General features: G+C 36.1%; 1 protein-coding gene across 1 annotated transcript in view; it reads left to right on the forward strand.

Moving 5' to 3' along the window:
* The window catches only part of rxrgb (retinoid X receptor, gamma b), a 41213-nt gene that overhangs the window by 1095 nt on the left and 23446 nt on the right, over nt 1-16672 (forward strand). The gene's annotated exons all lie outside the window — the stretch shown is intronic.

Raw genomic sequence — 16672 nt, forward strand, 5'->3', positions numbered from 1 at the left:
ACTGTCGTCCTGTTCTGTCGTCTTAACTGTCGTCCTGGGGTGCGTTTCCCGAAAGCATCGTTGGCCAACTATGGTCGCAAGTTCATCGCAATGTCCATTGAACTCTATTGGTAACGACGGAACTTGCGACCATAGTTGGCCAACGATGCTTTCGGGAAACGCACCCCTGTTCAGTCATATTAACTGTCGTCCTGTTCTGTCGTCTTAACTGTCGTCCTGTTCTGTCGTCTTTAACTGTCGTCCTGTTCAGTCATATTAACTGTCGTCCTGTTCTGTCGTCTTAACTGTCATCCTGTTCAGTCATATTAACTGTCGTCCTGTTCTGTCGTCTTAACTGTCGTCCTGTTCAGTCATATTAACTGTCGTCTTGTTCTGTCATCTTAACTGTCGTCCTGTTCAGTCATATTAACTGTCGTCCTGTTCTGTCGTCTTAACTGTCGTCCTGTTCAGTCATCTTAACTGTCGTCTTTTTCTGTCATCTTAACTGTCGTCCTGTTCAGTCATATTAACTGTCGTCCTGTTCTGTCGTCTTAAAGCTGCCGTCGGCAACATTTTTTTGATCAAATTCAGTGAAATTGACACTATAATCCGACAGAACAACATAAATAAGGTGGTTTTAGAAAAAAACCCGAGCTTCTAACTCCACCTGGAGCGTGTTATTTGTTTTGCAAAAATCCACCGCTCCCGTCTCATCGGGTCCAATCAGCGCAGGGGGGTGTGAGATCTGACTGTCAATCACAGTTCGTGCACACGCCACAGATCCCCCCTCCCTCGCGCAGACGCGCGCATTACAATATCACATGCACACGACATGCTTGAAGTTCGCCTGAAGATTGTATGAAGCGTGATGGCGGAGAGAAAATCTACTAACAAGCTTCCAATTCCTCGGTTATTGCTATCTATGGATAGATTAGCCAGGCCAGCCTACCTCCGAGTCTATGGTGTTGATCGATGCTGAAGAGATGGACGCGTTCACAGAAAATCAGGTACACACGCACTGACGATGGGCGGGTGCTCGTTGGTAGTGGGGAGGGGCATGAGAGTTGTAAACATTCAAAATTTTGGCTAAGTCCACTCAATCTGCCAGACTTGCCGACGGCAGCTTTAACTGTCGTCCTGTTCTGTCATCTTAACTGTCGTCTTGTTCTGTCATCTTAACTGTCGTCCTGTTCAGTCATATTAACTGTCGTCCTGTTCTGTCGTCTTAACTGTCGTCTTTTTCTGTCATCTTAACTGTCGTCTTGTTCTGTCATCTTAACTGTCGTCCTGTTCAGTCATATTAACTGTCGTCCTGTTCTGTCGTCTTAACTGTCGTCCTGTTCAGTCATATTAACTGTCGTCCTGTTCTGTCGTCTTAACTGTCGTCCTGTTCAGTCATATTAACTGTCGTCCTGTTCAGTCATCTTAACTGTCGTCCTGTTCAGTCATCTTAACTGTCGTCCTGTTCAGTCATATTAACTGTCGTCTTGTTCTGTCATCTTAACTGTCGTCCTGTTCAGTCATATTAACTGTCGTCCTGTTCTGTCTTCTTAACTGTCGTCCTGTTCAGTCATATTAACTGTCGTCCTGTTCTGTCGTCTTAACTGTCGTCCTGTTCAGTCATATTAACTGTCGTCCTGTTCTGTCGTCTTAACTGTCGTCCTGTTCAGTCATATTAACTGTCGTCCTGTTCAGTCATCTTAACTGTCGTCCTGTTCAGTCATCTTAACTGTCGTCCTGTTCAGTCATATTAACTGTCGTCTTGTTCTGTCATCTTAACTGTCGTCCTGTTCAGTCATATTAACTGTCGTCTTGTTCTGTCATCTTAACTGTCGTCCTGTTCAGTCATATTAACTGTCGTCCTGTTCTGTCTTCTTAACTGTCGTCCTGTTCAGTCATATTAACTGTCGTCCTGTTCTGTCGTCTTAACTGTAGTCCTGTTCAGTCATATTAACTGTCGTCCTGGGGTGCGTTTCCCGAAAGCATCGTTGGCCAACTATGGTCGCAAGTTCATCGCAATGTCCATTGAACTCTATTGGTAACGACGGAACTTGCGACCATAGTTTGCCAACGATGCTTTCGGGAAACGCACCCCTGTTCTGTCGTCTTAACTGTCGTTCGAACTTCCCGGATTAATAACTCACACACAGTGTTTATACACTGTACACTTACTGTCGCCAAATTCAGTTCACACATCACTGCTGTCCTTTTGGTTATACTAAAACACTTATTTAAAAAAAAAAAAAAAAAAAAAAAATTTTTTATATATATATATATAATTTTTTAATTGTATAGACAATTGTAAATATATCATTTTGATGATTTTTATTATGAAAAATATTCAATAACTTTACTGTAAATCACTGTATTGTTGCCAAAATCAGTTCACGCATCACTGCTTTCCTGTTGGTTATACTACAACACTTATTTTGGGAAAATGTATTTTTGCATATTTTTTATAATTTTTATTTATGACAAATATTCAATAACTAAACTGTAATTCACTGTATTGTTGCCAAATTCAGTTCACACATCAGTGCTGTCCTGATGGTAGGCCTACTACAACACTTATTTTGGATAAATATATTTTTACATAATTTTTATGATTTTTATTAAACCCCGCTGGCCGGGATAGTAGGCTTTACAAATATTTATTTTGTTAAAAAAAATATTCTATATTCTAAAACCTTGTTGAATTATATTAGCCTAGTAGTTCCAAAGTTCATTCTTGTTCATTTTCTGTGAACATCATTGTCATTCACGTTTCTTCATTCGGATCCATTTGCGATCCATTCCATTCTGAATAAACAAACAACGCATGTGTTTACATTTCGTCCTTAAGAATTAAATGAATGTGCAGCAATTTGTACAAATAGAGGCTATAGCCTCTATATATAGAGTTATACGTATTTGTTATAACAAATGTTATACATATTTGTCTTATAACAAATATGTGCTATAGCCGTTAAATAAGCGCATTTAGTTTCATATTTGTTCAAATATAATGTTATTTTTTCCCATCTATGTTGATTATGAAAAGTGAACAGCCCGAGTAAGATAGGATGCGCTATATCGGGAGACGAGTGGGTCATGATTTTGACCACTTCATTAAGTTTTGTTTTGAAGAAAGCATTTCTTTAAAGTGAATTTCGTTTTGTATGAATTTTATTTTTATTTTAATCAATTTTTCATCAACCAATTGCCTGTATTTATTAAATAAGAAACAAATGTAGCATGTAATCATGACATGGAGGCGCTGGCGCGCCGCGGTCACTTGCATTGCACTTGAACTGGAGCGCATCTCATCATAAATAAACCGAGACTCAGTGTATGCCTCACAGACATGATAAATTTATCTAAAGAAAGCTTGAAATGTCTTTAAAGGAAACAATTCAAAACGAAAAGAAATAGGCTACTCAATAATGATGTAATCCATGATGTGCATTTCTCCATATGGGCGCGTTCACTACGGAAATGGCGATCGTGAACTTAATCTTTGCAGCTGAGTCGACACTGACAGAAAACACTAGTTTATTAATAAAAATCAATGCACGCGTCACCGGATTTACAAATGCACATCTTGCTTGCTGCATGCACACATATTATGTCGAAATAACGAAATATTATGTTGAAATAACATTATTATTAATAATAAATCTTTAACAATATTTGATTGAATGTTGAATGTTGTGCTTGTTCAATTTAATAAAATTAATACTTTAATTGTGATAATTAAAATAATTGAATATTAAATATTAAGTGGCTAATGTTGCTCATTTATTTATAGTATTTATATACCGGTATAATAGGCCTATATCTAGCACCCCCTCAGCACCTGCGTTAAAAAAATATCTGGCGTCGCCCCTGAAGTTATGATGGCCCACGTATTAAAAAATGGTTTAAATCAGGCTCGGGCTCATACGGGCTCGGGTAGGGTCGGACTTGATTTTTTTGGGCCCGATCTAAGCTCTACAGTGAATTACAGTGAAGTTATTGAATATTTTTGATAAATAAAAATCATAAAAACTATGCAAAAATATATTTATCAGGACAGGACAGCAGTGATAAACAGGACAGCAGTGATGTGTGAACTGAATTTGGCAACAATAAATACATTTTCATAAATAAAAATCATAAAAATGATGCAAAAAGATACTTATGTCGTTAAAACGACATCTTTTTCTCGTAATAACGAGATGTTATGTCATTAAAACGACATATTTGCTTGGCCTTATAAGGACATGTGTAGTCATGTACAAAATATGCCTTTATCCACATAAAATTGATAGCAAATCATGTCTTTATCATACATCTACTTTCAAAAAGCTGAAGAAATAGCAGCCCCCAATGGACATTAATTTTAAAAGATCAAATTCTGTACACACCTTATTAATAAAGCATTTGAAATAAAATAAAGCACCTTTATAGAAACCCTTTATTATAAAGAAAATAAAGGTGTCTCTTAACGTGTCTTTCTATGGGAGGATGGCATTGCGGTGCACAGCAAATCCTTTAAATGGTAGCCTATTCAATGCAAAACAAAAATGAAAAATATAAGTAGCCAATAAAATAAACAAATTATTGTGGCATTAATTAGCCCACAAACAATATTTATTTTAAAGCCTATACGAATTTATTTAAAGAAAAACACCAGCGTTGGGCGTTTATCTGTATAGGCTAAGTGTTTCACCCGCCCTTCTCAAATGGCCCAAGAAAATGCAACAGAATTTGATTTGTTAAACATGAAGAGGACTTATCCGTCTGGCATGGCCGCTCGCTCTAACGTTAACCTGGATAAATGTTCGCTATTATTAAGCGCATATCCCAAGTGTTTGTGCGGAGTGTGGAGCGCGCACTACATGACATGGAGGTGCCGGTGCCATCACTCGCTTTTTCCTATCAACAGTGGAAACAAATTAAAATACTCCATCATTTCTGGTCATACAGAAAAGAATAATACATCAGTCGCAACTACTTTTATTTGTGTAAACTCACAACAACAAGAAAACGTTGTGCTTTTGTAAAATAAAATAAAACGAACAGGGCGCGCTTTCATGATCTCTGTGAATTTGAGCGCGTCTCAAAAATGAACTGAAAAACAGTGTACAAGCCTTACAGACATGAGAAATATAGCTATCTATATAAATCTTATAAAAAAATGTCCACCAATGAAAAAAATCCAATCGAAAGCAAATACGTACGGTAGCCTACCATCTGATTATGTAATCCTGTTCGTATGAAAGGCGCATATGGCTACATTACTGCGGAGATGTATAGAGATATGTTTGCAGGCAGCCTACACTGATTTAGAAAAGACTATAGTTTATTAATAAACAATTAAAATGCTTCGGGTTTTTTTTAGACACATTTATTATCATTAGCCTACTTTTGCCGGTGCTTTGCGGCAAGTTTTATGTTTGCGCTTGAGCGCGGAATACATGCACCCAGGATAGAATATAAACGTGCGATTAATCCTAATCGCTTGAATGACTAGTCTTGAAAAATCATATGGCAACTCTAATCAATAGCCTACATTTAATATTTTACATTATTTAATTAGTATCCAGCTCTTTACATTAAATTATTGAGTTAGCAATTAGTTCATGAACTAATAAAATAATAAAATAGTTTAAATTAAGATACTAACCATATATTTATGCTTATTCCACCACACAAAGGACTGTTTATAAGGTGACAATCTGTTATACATGTGAAGATTGTAGGCTGTATCTTGAAGATTTTTGTATTGTATCTTCTGTTATAAAGACGAAGATTGACATTTCGTTAATTAAACAAAATAAGAACACAATGTTGTAAAAAATAAACAACTTAGGCTATGTTCTGTTAGATGTGTTTTGACTACTTTTTGTTTAATTATATCTCTAGGTAATGAAGATAGCCTATTAACAAAAATAAATCTTATATATAATATATTAGCCTATATAAAAAACTTATAGGCCTATATAAAATATATTTGAAAAAAAAGGGCCTCCTTGATTAATTTTGCCTGATTGGGGGCTGCTACTATTTGCTTAAGCTTTTTGAACGTAGAAGTGTGATAAAAGCGTGATAGGCTATCAATTTTATGCGGATAAAGGCATATTTTGTACGTGATGTCCTTAGGCCAAGAAAATATGTCGTTTTAACGACATAACATCTCGTTATTATGAGAAAAAGATGTCGTTTTAACGACATAAGATCTCGTTATTACGACATAATTGAGGGGAAAAAATAATATGTATATGGCAGCAATGCGTCACCGAAGTATAACCAAAAGGACAGCAGTGATGTGTGAACTGAATTTGGCCACAGTACAGTGTATTACAGTGAAGTTATTGAATATTTTTCATAATAAAACTCATCAAAATTATACATTTAAAATTGTAGCCTATATAGAAATAAAAATATATTTTTCCCAAAATAAGTGTTGTATATAACCAACAGGACAGCAGTGATGTGTGAACTGAATTTGGCAACAATACAGTGAATTACAGTGAAGTTATTGAATATTTTTCATAATAAAAATCATCAAAATTATACATTTTCAATTGTCTATACAATTAAATATATATAGGCCTATATATATTTTTTAATTTTTTTTTTTTTTTTTTTTTTAATAAGTGTTGTAGTATAACCAAAATGACAGCAGTGATGTGTGAACTGAATTTGGCGACAGTACAGTGTACAGTGTAAAAACTCATGAGTTATTAATCTGTTCGAACAAGACGACAGAACAGGACGACAGTTAAGACGACAGAACAAGACGACAGTTAAGACGACAGAACAAGACGACAGTTAAGACGACAGAACAGGACGACAGTTAAGACGACAGAACAGGACGACAGTTAATATGACTGAACAGGACGACAGTTAATATGACTGAACAGGACGACAGTTAAGACGACAGAACAGGACGACAGTTAAGACGACAGAACAAGACGACAGTTAAGACGACAGAACAGGACGACAGTTAAGACGACAGAACAGGACGACAGTTAATATGACTGAACAGGACGACAGTTAATATGACTGAACAGGACGACAGTTAAGACGACAGAACAGGACAACAGTTAAGACGACAGAACAGGACGACAGAACAGGACAACAGTTAATATGACTGAACAGGACGACAGTTAATATGACTGAACAGGACGACAGTTAATATGACTGAACAGGACGACAGTAGGCTAGGACTACAGTTCAAGTACGGAAGACAGAACAAGAAGACAAGACAATAGATCAAATCGACATAAACAAAGAACATACACATCAACATACTAATTTTCCTGAAAAAGGAGGATCAATACATTAAGGACGACAGAACAAATCGACATAAACAGAGAACAAGCACATCAACATATACCAATTTTTTCGAACAACTAGACAATGACTGTTGACAAGGACAAATGTGTAGTACAAAGCACAAAGCAGTCGACTCATTTTTGGCACAAATGGAACCCCATACTAAACCTGCTTTTAGCCTCTTAACATCCTTGATGTGTCATTACAAGTGCACAGAAAATGTGAGTGATTCCTTCTGAGTGAACACGAGTGAGTCTGACTGCAGTAGATGTGAAAGATATGTATAAAAATGATGTTATTTAAGCCAGTGCAAATACCTTTGTTTACATCCTGTTTTTCGGTTGAAGTCCAAAGTAGTCGATTGCCGAGTTCACGCGCGTGATCATAGGTATTAAACCTATGCGTGTGAACTCTGCAATCGACTACTTTGGACTTCAACCGAAAAACAGGATGTAAACAAAGGTATTTGCGCTGGCTTAAATAACATCATTTTTATACATTTCTTTCACATCTACTGCAGTCAGACTCACTCGTGTTCACTCAGAAGGAATCACTCACATTTTCTGTGCACTTGTAATGACACATCAAGGATGTTAAGAGGCTAAAAGCAGGTTTAGTACTTGCCCCATTGAAGTCAACAGGGTGCAAATTTTAAAAATAGAATAACTCGGTGTAGGCAACACCGATTTTTGTCGTTGTTCTCTGTATTGACAGCACTCCAAATGTACAAAAAAATGAGCTCAATGTTAAAATTGACCGGAGTTCTCCTTTAATTATGTATTCAGATTAAAAAAAACCGTCACCAGAGTACAATAGATTAGCAAATGTTATTATACCCTTAAATATAATTTAAGATGTTTTGTGTGATGTTTTTTTGGTTGGTCCACTCTGGTTAGCTGGTCATCAGATGGTTGACCAACAGCTATCATGTTTTGACCATCTTGAGCTGGTTTGACCAGCAGGCAGCTCCAAGATGATCAACTAGCTTATACCAGCTAATGACCAGCTTGAAACCATCTTCCATGTTCCAAAACACATCTACCTGCTTAAGCTGGATTTTCCAGCAGAGCAAGAATTCAACCTAATGTACATAGCATATGCTTTTGAGGTAATATCAGATGTATTTATTATTTTCAATGAAGAATATGTATCAACAATGTATTTTACAGAGATTTGTAGAGCAAACACAAGAATAGTATGCTGTATTAATAAGTATGTTAAAGTTGCTGTGGATAACAGAGAGCTTCATGCAAAAAGCTATAAGAATGGGAACTAATAATGATGAATAAATATAGAATAGAATGCTGTAAATATGATATAGTCATGTGACATAATGATGTCCAGGTTATTTCTGTTGCTTTTAGAACCAGACAGACACTCTGCAGGTTTTGAACTTTGAACCAGGTTAACAAGGTTAAATTAATCACAGTGATTAAGTGAACAGCTATACACATTCAATTCCCTTTTTAATTACATTTATATGTATGCATTTGGCAGATGTTTTATCCAAATAACATGCATTCAGGGTTTATATTTTATTGGTTTATGCATTTCCTGGGAATGGAACCCATGACCTTGGCATTGCTAGCAGCATCATGCTATACTGTTTGAGCTATAGGATTTTTTTGATGTCACTGAAGCCATCTGTGCCTTTACTCTTAGCTTATTCTTGTGGCTTTCTGTAGACTTTCAGAGAAGTGTTTATAACTGACAACATTCCTCCACCTTTAACAATGTGAACCCACTCTGCAAGTCCAAAGACACATAGATGAGAAAAAAGGACACGTGTTACAGTCATCAGACAGGAGTGGCTCAGAGGCCTTTGTTATTGTCAGCTGTACACATGCTTTCAAACTGATCACAGCGGTTTCTGTAGATTTCCTATGCGCTTAAGGCTTTCAACATGTGACTCACTGAGCAGCCTTGCCCTTAACATCATTTTCAAGAGAGTCAGAAAAGCCCAGCTTTTGGGAAAGGCTTTGGGGACAAACAGAGGATATGCATCCATGAGAAAAGAACGTATTGGAGTGTGTTCTTTAGGCAAATGATCCTGTCAGTCTTTAGATTTTGAGATCATGACCAGCTGATTGTACTTATTAATTCTATTAAAACTGAATGATTATTAAGATTAGTCCTTTTAAGGAGCAGTTTGACAATTCATATATGCACTGTCATAACCTTTACACCGGTGGTGCTGCTACTGTAGATAAATGTATAGCTGCTATAGATAAATGAACTAGATACTATTTCGGACCTCAGCTCTTATTAGCTCCTCATTCTGGATATATAAACATTCTGGAGTAATATAAGTCTGGGGTGAAGTAGACTGGGGCAAGGGTGGAAATCTATTTTGATCGCTGGACATGTTCTGAGTGCTTCCTTGAGGACATGCTGCTTTGAAATGTTTGACGTGGACCCTTGCATCACAGTAGCGGGGTTGAACTGTGTTCGCGTGCTTGTCAACATGGGTTGCAGGCTGTAAAATGTTTGAGGAGAAGTCTCTATGCTCACCAAAAACGTATGCTCACGTTTATGTGATCCAATAGAGTGATTTGGGCCTCACTGCTCAAGAAACATTTCATAGTGTTATCAATGTTGACAAAAGTTGTGCTGCTTATTATTTTTAAGGATTCTTTGATGAATACAACGTTCAAAGTAACAGCATTTATTTGAAATTTAAAAATGTAAAACTCTTTACTATGAATGCACTGATTGGATTTTTTTGGGCAGATACCAATACTGATTTTAACAAACAACTACTGGCCGATACTGATACTTGTCACTTGCATGTTTTAAATGAGCAAAGTTCAAAAACACATGTATTAAGGTATACTAGCTAGTTTATTGCTGCATCATCAAATTATTTTCATTAAACATGGATTGGATCCTTTTAACATTCAACAGCCCAACATTATAAGAGGCACAAATAAGTCAACATGGCAACCTTCAGAGATTATTTTTGCTATCAAATATTTCTTATTAACAACTAACTTATATTTGACTTGTTATTATAAAACATTACATATTTCTTTAACAAATAGAAAGACATTATAATTAACTGTCAGTTTATATATTGGCTTTTTTCATGCTATATAGCCGATATACCGATGGTTTTAAATTGATAAAAAATCGTCCGATTTAGTATCGGAGGCCGAAACATCAGTCCATCTTTAGTCTTTACTGTCACTTTTGATCGTGTTAATGCACCCTTGCTGAATAAAAGTATTAATTTCTTTTTAAGAAAAATCTTACAGACCCCCAAATTTTTAATAGTAGTGTGTACATATTCACACCCTCTTAATTATCCCAAGTCTAAGACTTATTAAAGATGGAAGATGATAATGTTTGTTAGGTTTAAAGGGGTGGTTGATTATGATTTCACTTTTCTAACTTTAGTTAGTGTGTAATGTTGCTGTTTGAGCATAAACAACATCTGCAAAGTTACAACGCTCAAAGTTCAAAGCAAAGGGAGATATTTGCTTTTAAAGAAATCGCTTACAACAAATGGCTGGTAGAGACTACACGACATTCCCCCCGGGTTAGTGACATCATACAATTTACATAAACCCCGCCCCCTGAACACGGTTTATAGATTATGACAGAATATGCTAATCGATGACTAGAAGATAACTACACATAAGCGACATAAATTCATCAACTAACCATTCAGAAATGTCCTGTTGCTTCTATGTTGTCACTTCTTCTTGAGTCTCTCCATCATTGTCTGACTCCGGTTTGAACATAAAAGGCTAAAAGTTTTTGGAATTTTCAGTGGATATCTGTGTGAGGTAAAAGGACACAAGCTCTTGAAGCCCCGCCCCCTGTGCCGGGAGCAGCAGCTCATTTGCATTTAAAGGGACAGACACAAAAACGGTGCGTTTTTGCTCACCCTCAAAAAGTGACAATTTTAACATGCTATATAAAAATATCTGTGGGGTATTTTGAGCTAAAACTTCACACACACACTCTGGGGACATCAAAGACGTATTTTACATCTTGTGAAAAGGGCAGTATACCACCCCTTTAATAATTTTTTAAGTTTAATAGTGATGTCAATGTCTAATGTTTTTGTTAGCAATAAGAAAAATGCAAGGAGATGGAGAACCAAGAAGATGGAGAACCTAATACTATTGTTTTGGTGATCTGAAGTTCTAAGGCAGCTCCAATTGTGCCAATCTTCTGTGTGATCTCAACTCTCTTTTCATTCAGACTGATCCATGTGGGGCATCGCTTTTATTGGATGACATATTAACAAGGCTTTTTTAGATTTACCCTAAAGGCATTCTGTTATAAAGTCAGCTCTCTCTCTTCTGTCTCTCTGCCTCAGTGAAACTGTAATGGCATCATTATTGATCTATTGTAGGCTTTAGTAGAAAGTGCTTTCAAGGGATCACTGTTTAATTTTATTATTTTTTTGCACTGTTTTTTGCAATTAATTTGGCTCAAAATCCTCCATCGACTTGATGCTGATATGACACTGATATTTAACTCAGTAAATATGAAGTTGCAGTTGTTTGACCTCATTATACAATGTCATAACTTGTCTCGGTTTGTGGTCGGTAAGATTATTTAATGTTTTAAAAGGAATCTCTTATGCTCACCAAGGCTGCATTTATTTGATTAAAATACATTAAAAACAGTAATAATGTGAAATATTATTACTATTAAAATAACTCTGTTCTATTTTAATATATTTTAAAATGTAATTTTTCAGCAGCCATTACTCCAGTCTTCAGTGTCACATGATCCTTCAGAAATCATTCTAATATGCTGATTTGGTGCTTCAAAAACATTTATTATTATCAGTGTTGAAAACAGTTGTCCTGCTTAATATTTTTGTGGAAACTTAATTTATTTTTGTAATAATGTAAAAGTTATTTACTGTGATCTTTGATCAATTTAATGCATTCTTGCTGAATAAAAGTATCAATTTCTTTCTTCAATTTCAGTTATGTATATTATTCTAGCTCATTTTTCTACCTGTTCAGTGCTGATGTTGATTCATAGCACTGTCTTGAGATAGAAGTACATTAGATAATAGCAGGTGTGTGAGAGAAGGCTGCCAGACTTGGCTGTGAACTATTCTTCATAGAGTGTGTACATGTGTGAGAAAGAGCTGTCATTGCCAGTTTACTGACTTAAAGGATTAGTTCACTTCAGAATTAAAATTTCCTGATCATTTACTCACCCCCACGTCATCCAAGATGTTCATGTCTTTCTTTCTTCAGTCAAAACGAAATTAAGGTTTTTGAGGAAAACATTCCAGGATTGTTCTCCATATAGTGGACTTCAATGGGGTACAACGGTTTAAAGGTCCAAATTGCAGTTTCAGTGCAGCTTCAAAGGGCTCTAAACAATCCCAGAAGGAATAAGGGTCTTATCTAGCGAAACGATATTGTAACGATTACGTAATGCGTGGCGCATCGTAGAGCTAGTGCAAGACGAGCATTTGTGGTTAAAAAGTATATCAATGTTTTTGTTGGTTTTTTTAGAAAATGACACATCGTTTCGCTAGATAAGACCCTTATTCCTCGCCTGGGATTGTGTAGAGCCCTTTGAAGCTGCATTGAAACTGCAACTGTTGTACCCAATTGAAGTCCACTATATGGAGAAAAATCCTGGAATGTTTTCCTCAAAAACCTTAATTTCTTTTCAACTGAAGAACGAAAGACATGAACAAATCTGGAATGACCTGGGGCTGAGTAAATTACCAGGAAATTTTAATTCTGAAGTGAACTAATCCTTTAATAGAAGTATTCATATGCCCATCTTTCTGTTATATTATGGTAAATTATAGAATTTATTTGATAATCAGATGTTTACTGTAAATATAATCTTAAAATCTGAATCAAACAAATTGCTTCTTTATTTGAATCTCACACACACTTGAGCACACTTCATCCCTGGCCGGGCAACAGGTGGCTGATAGATTTAATGATACCCTGAGCCTCTGTCCGGGCAGACGTGGTCTGTGCAGAAGGAGTCTTGTCAAAGCTTGGAGGGAGGCTGATCTTTGTGGCAGTAAATGGTTCTTGCTGGATTCAATCGTTGATAATCCGAGTAATCCCATAAATGAGCAGACTCCTCCCCGCGGATCCTTACCCTACGGCCGTCCTGTTTCGCTCATATCCCATCTGTTCCATCAGCAGAGTGAATCTGTGTTCGGACAGGTGCTCTACTGTGCCCGGTAAGGTTTAGTTGAGTGGTGCTCGCGGTCATGTGGCATCCGCCGGTGTTGCCTCTTCACGGTCAGAGTCACGACAGAGAGAATGGTCACTACAACCACCGTGAGTATCTGATAATAATGGCTGGTCCCAAACTGCTATGCTTATGCTCTCAGGAACAACACGACTGGTGCATCCTAAGGGAAGATGAGATAACTGTGCTATGTAAAACAATTGGAAAAACACTTGTTTGACTAATTTTGAAATCTGATTAGATTGTGATTCTTGCAGGTTTAGGGATGTGTTGGTTGGTATGTGTTTTTTTTTGTCATGAGTAAAGAAGCTGTTGTACCTTTTCTTATTTCTAAGCAAGGGATTAACCGCTTAAATTCACAATTAGAATTGGTTTGTAAAGTAATTATTATTTTCAAACAAGTTTCCTAATCTCTTCACCTGTCACTGGTTGGACAAACGAATAGTCCCACCCCAAACTGATTTTTTTCATTGATGTAAAAATTTGTTTAATTGTAACTCAAAATAGTCAGGCTGATTCAATCATATTTAATAATATATTTTACTTACTCAACCAATACATGAAGAAATTGTAGGTTTTTTTGTTGTTGTTATTGATTGTTTTTTGGTGGGAGTTTGCTTGATTTTGGTTTATTTTATTCTTTTATTATTTTATTTGAATTATAATATATGTATTATACGCTAAAGGTTTTTTAAAAGTCTCTTTTGCTCACCAAGACTGCATTTATTTGTTCAAACATACAGTAAAAACAGTAATATTTTATATATATTTATATATATATATATGTCTCTGTGTGTGTGTGTGTGTGTGTGTGTGTGTGTGTGTGTGTGTGTGTGTGTGTGTGTTGTAGCTTGTTTGTAATTAACCTGTAACCTCTGCTCTCAGCCGTTGACAGTGAGAATAGTCTACTTGGCAAGGCTCTTTACTCTAATGCTGTTTAAATGGAGTATTGCGGATATTTTTGGAAAGTCTGCTTGGATCAATCTATTTTCGGTACATCACTTTATATCTCACACATTTGCAGTACTTCACCCCCTCACTTCTTTTCTTCTCTGTTTCTCATGTGCTCTTTCTACACATTCACCATCTCTGTCTCTCTCTGACAATAGTTCTGTTGAGGGCATTTGTGGGTGTGGGTGTGTGTAAATACTTTTACTGACAAGGACAAACTCCCATTTGATCGCACAATAGAAAGCGGTGACGGAAGTTGTCGTCGCAGATTGACGGTCAGTTACTCTCTGTTGTTCTTTCTCTTTCTGTTTCTACCTTTCTCTGAATGTTGATGCAACAAATAAAACTTGCCAATTCTTAGTTAGTGAGCTTGCATTCATTAATGTTTGCATGTCTCATTTTACAAATTAATGTTAAATGAGATTACATAAATTAACCTTTGGAGGACATCTAGGTGTCTTTAATAATGGTATACTTGTTGTTTTGGAAATGAGGGCTAAAACAGACATTGCAATTATGTTGACATAACCTTCTAATTATCAGGTTTGTCTAGGCTTCTTTAATTCCAGTGATGACAAATATTAAAGGGATAGTTTACCCAAAAATGACAATTCTGTCATCATTAATTTACCCTCATGTTGTTCCAAAATTTTATGATTTTCTTTCTTCTGTGGAACACAGAGAGTCAAGGGGGTTCAAAACAACATTGGACATCATTTACTTTCATTCTATGAAAAAAAAAAAAAAAAGAAAACTATTTTTCAGAATATATATTTAAGATGAATTGGAGCACAGACTCTAAGATTAACCCCATCCCCAGTACCTGACCTCATTGATGATCATGTTTTTCTGTAGTTGTGTTCCAATATATAGTGGAAAACCTTCCCAGAAGAGTGGAATGCATTAGGGAGGACCAGCATTAATGTCTGGTTTTGTGATTAAGCACAAGTGGGTGTGGTGTCCACATGCTTTATCCATAGTGTAGTTTGTTTACTTTAATCCAAATGTTTCTTTCTGTAAAAGTTATTGGCAGGCAATATGTCAGCTGGTATTGTTTCTCCATGAAAATTGATCTTATAAACATACTTGAATAACTGCTAAATAGGGATGGAACGTATTGCAGTGATCCGTACGGACCAGGCCCCACGGTTCTTAAAGTAACAGCACACACCTAATATTCCTACTGTTGTCTGTGTCATTAATATTAATAAAACAACAAAATACAGCTTTAACAAATATGAAACTATTAATTTCTACAGTGAACAAATAGTGTTATTTTACATTTAGGCTTAATTATTAATTTCTGTACCTTTGTAAATAACTTTGTTATTTAGTATTCATCTCTGCTTGTAATTTGTATATTTGTTCTAATTTTATTACTGACTGTTCACTTGTTTTAAATAATGTGTGAACTTTATCAGTTAGGCTAAAAAAAAAAAAAGTCCCCCCCCCCCCCATATATATGTATAGCCTATATATATATTATTTTTTTATTTGCTGATCTGAAAAATGATCCGATCCATGGCTCAAAAAACGTAAATGATCCGTACCGTGATCTTTGTGATCCGTTCCATCACTACTGCTAAATCAAACCACCTCAGACTAGTTGTAGGTACCATAAGAAAACCTTGTTTTGTAGCCCTGCAGGCTGCAGCTGTTTTTAATTGTTTCATATAAGACCATAACATCATTTAAATAGGGATTGACCAACAACAGGCCATTTAGCAAAATTTCTGCAAAATGATATTACGTTGCTTTTTGCATTTTGCATTTTTCTTGACACTTTTAAAGTGAAATGTTACGTTTTTAAAGTTACATTTAAAAGCACATTCACTTTCATCCGGAACAGAAGAACTTGAATGTGGCGATGTGTTATTCAGTGGTTGTTAGAGTGATACTAAAAGGTTAACGCTCTATAGCATACCACCTACATTAAACCTTACCCTAAACCTAACCGATAGCAAACATGAGATAAAAATGCATGCAATTTTAGATTGCTTCTACAAGTGTTTTTGCTACTTTTAATCGTGACTCGTGTTTCACAGGACCGCTCCTAAACCGTTCGCTCCTAAACGCAAGTGCAATGCTGTACCAGATGAGCTACAGTGCAAGTTTACTACATCAAAACAATCATGCACAATGGTAAAAGTGGGTCATAACATAATATTGTGCAAAGAACTGTGCATCTTTATTAACTGATAATATGCCTCTGTTATCATAATGTTAGTGTTTTACTGCCTCT

Source organism: Squalius cephalus, assembly GCF_949319135.1.
Source record: "Squalius cephalus genome assembly, chromosome: 12".
Taxonomy (NCBI): domain Eukaryota; kingdom Metazoa; phylum Chordata; class Actinopteri; order Cypriniformes; family Leuciscidae; genus Squalius; species Squalius cephalus.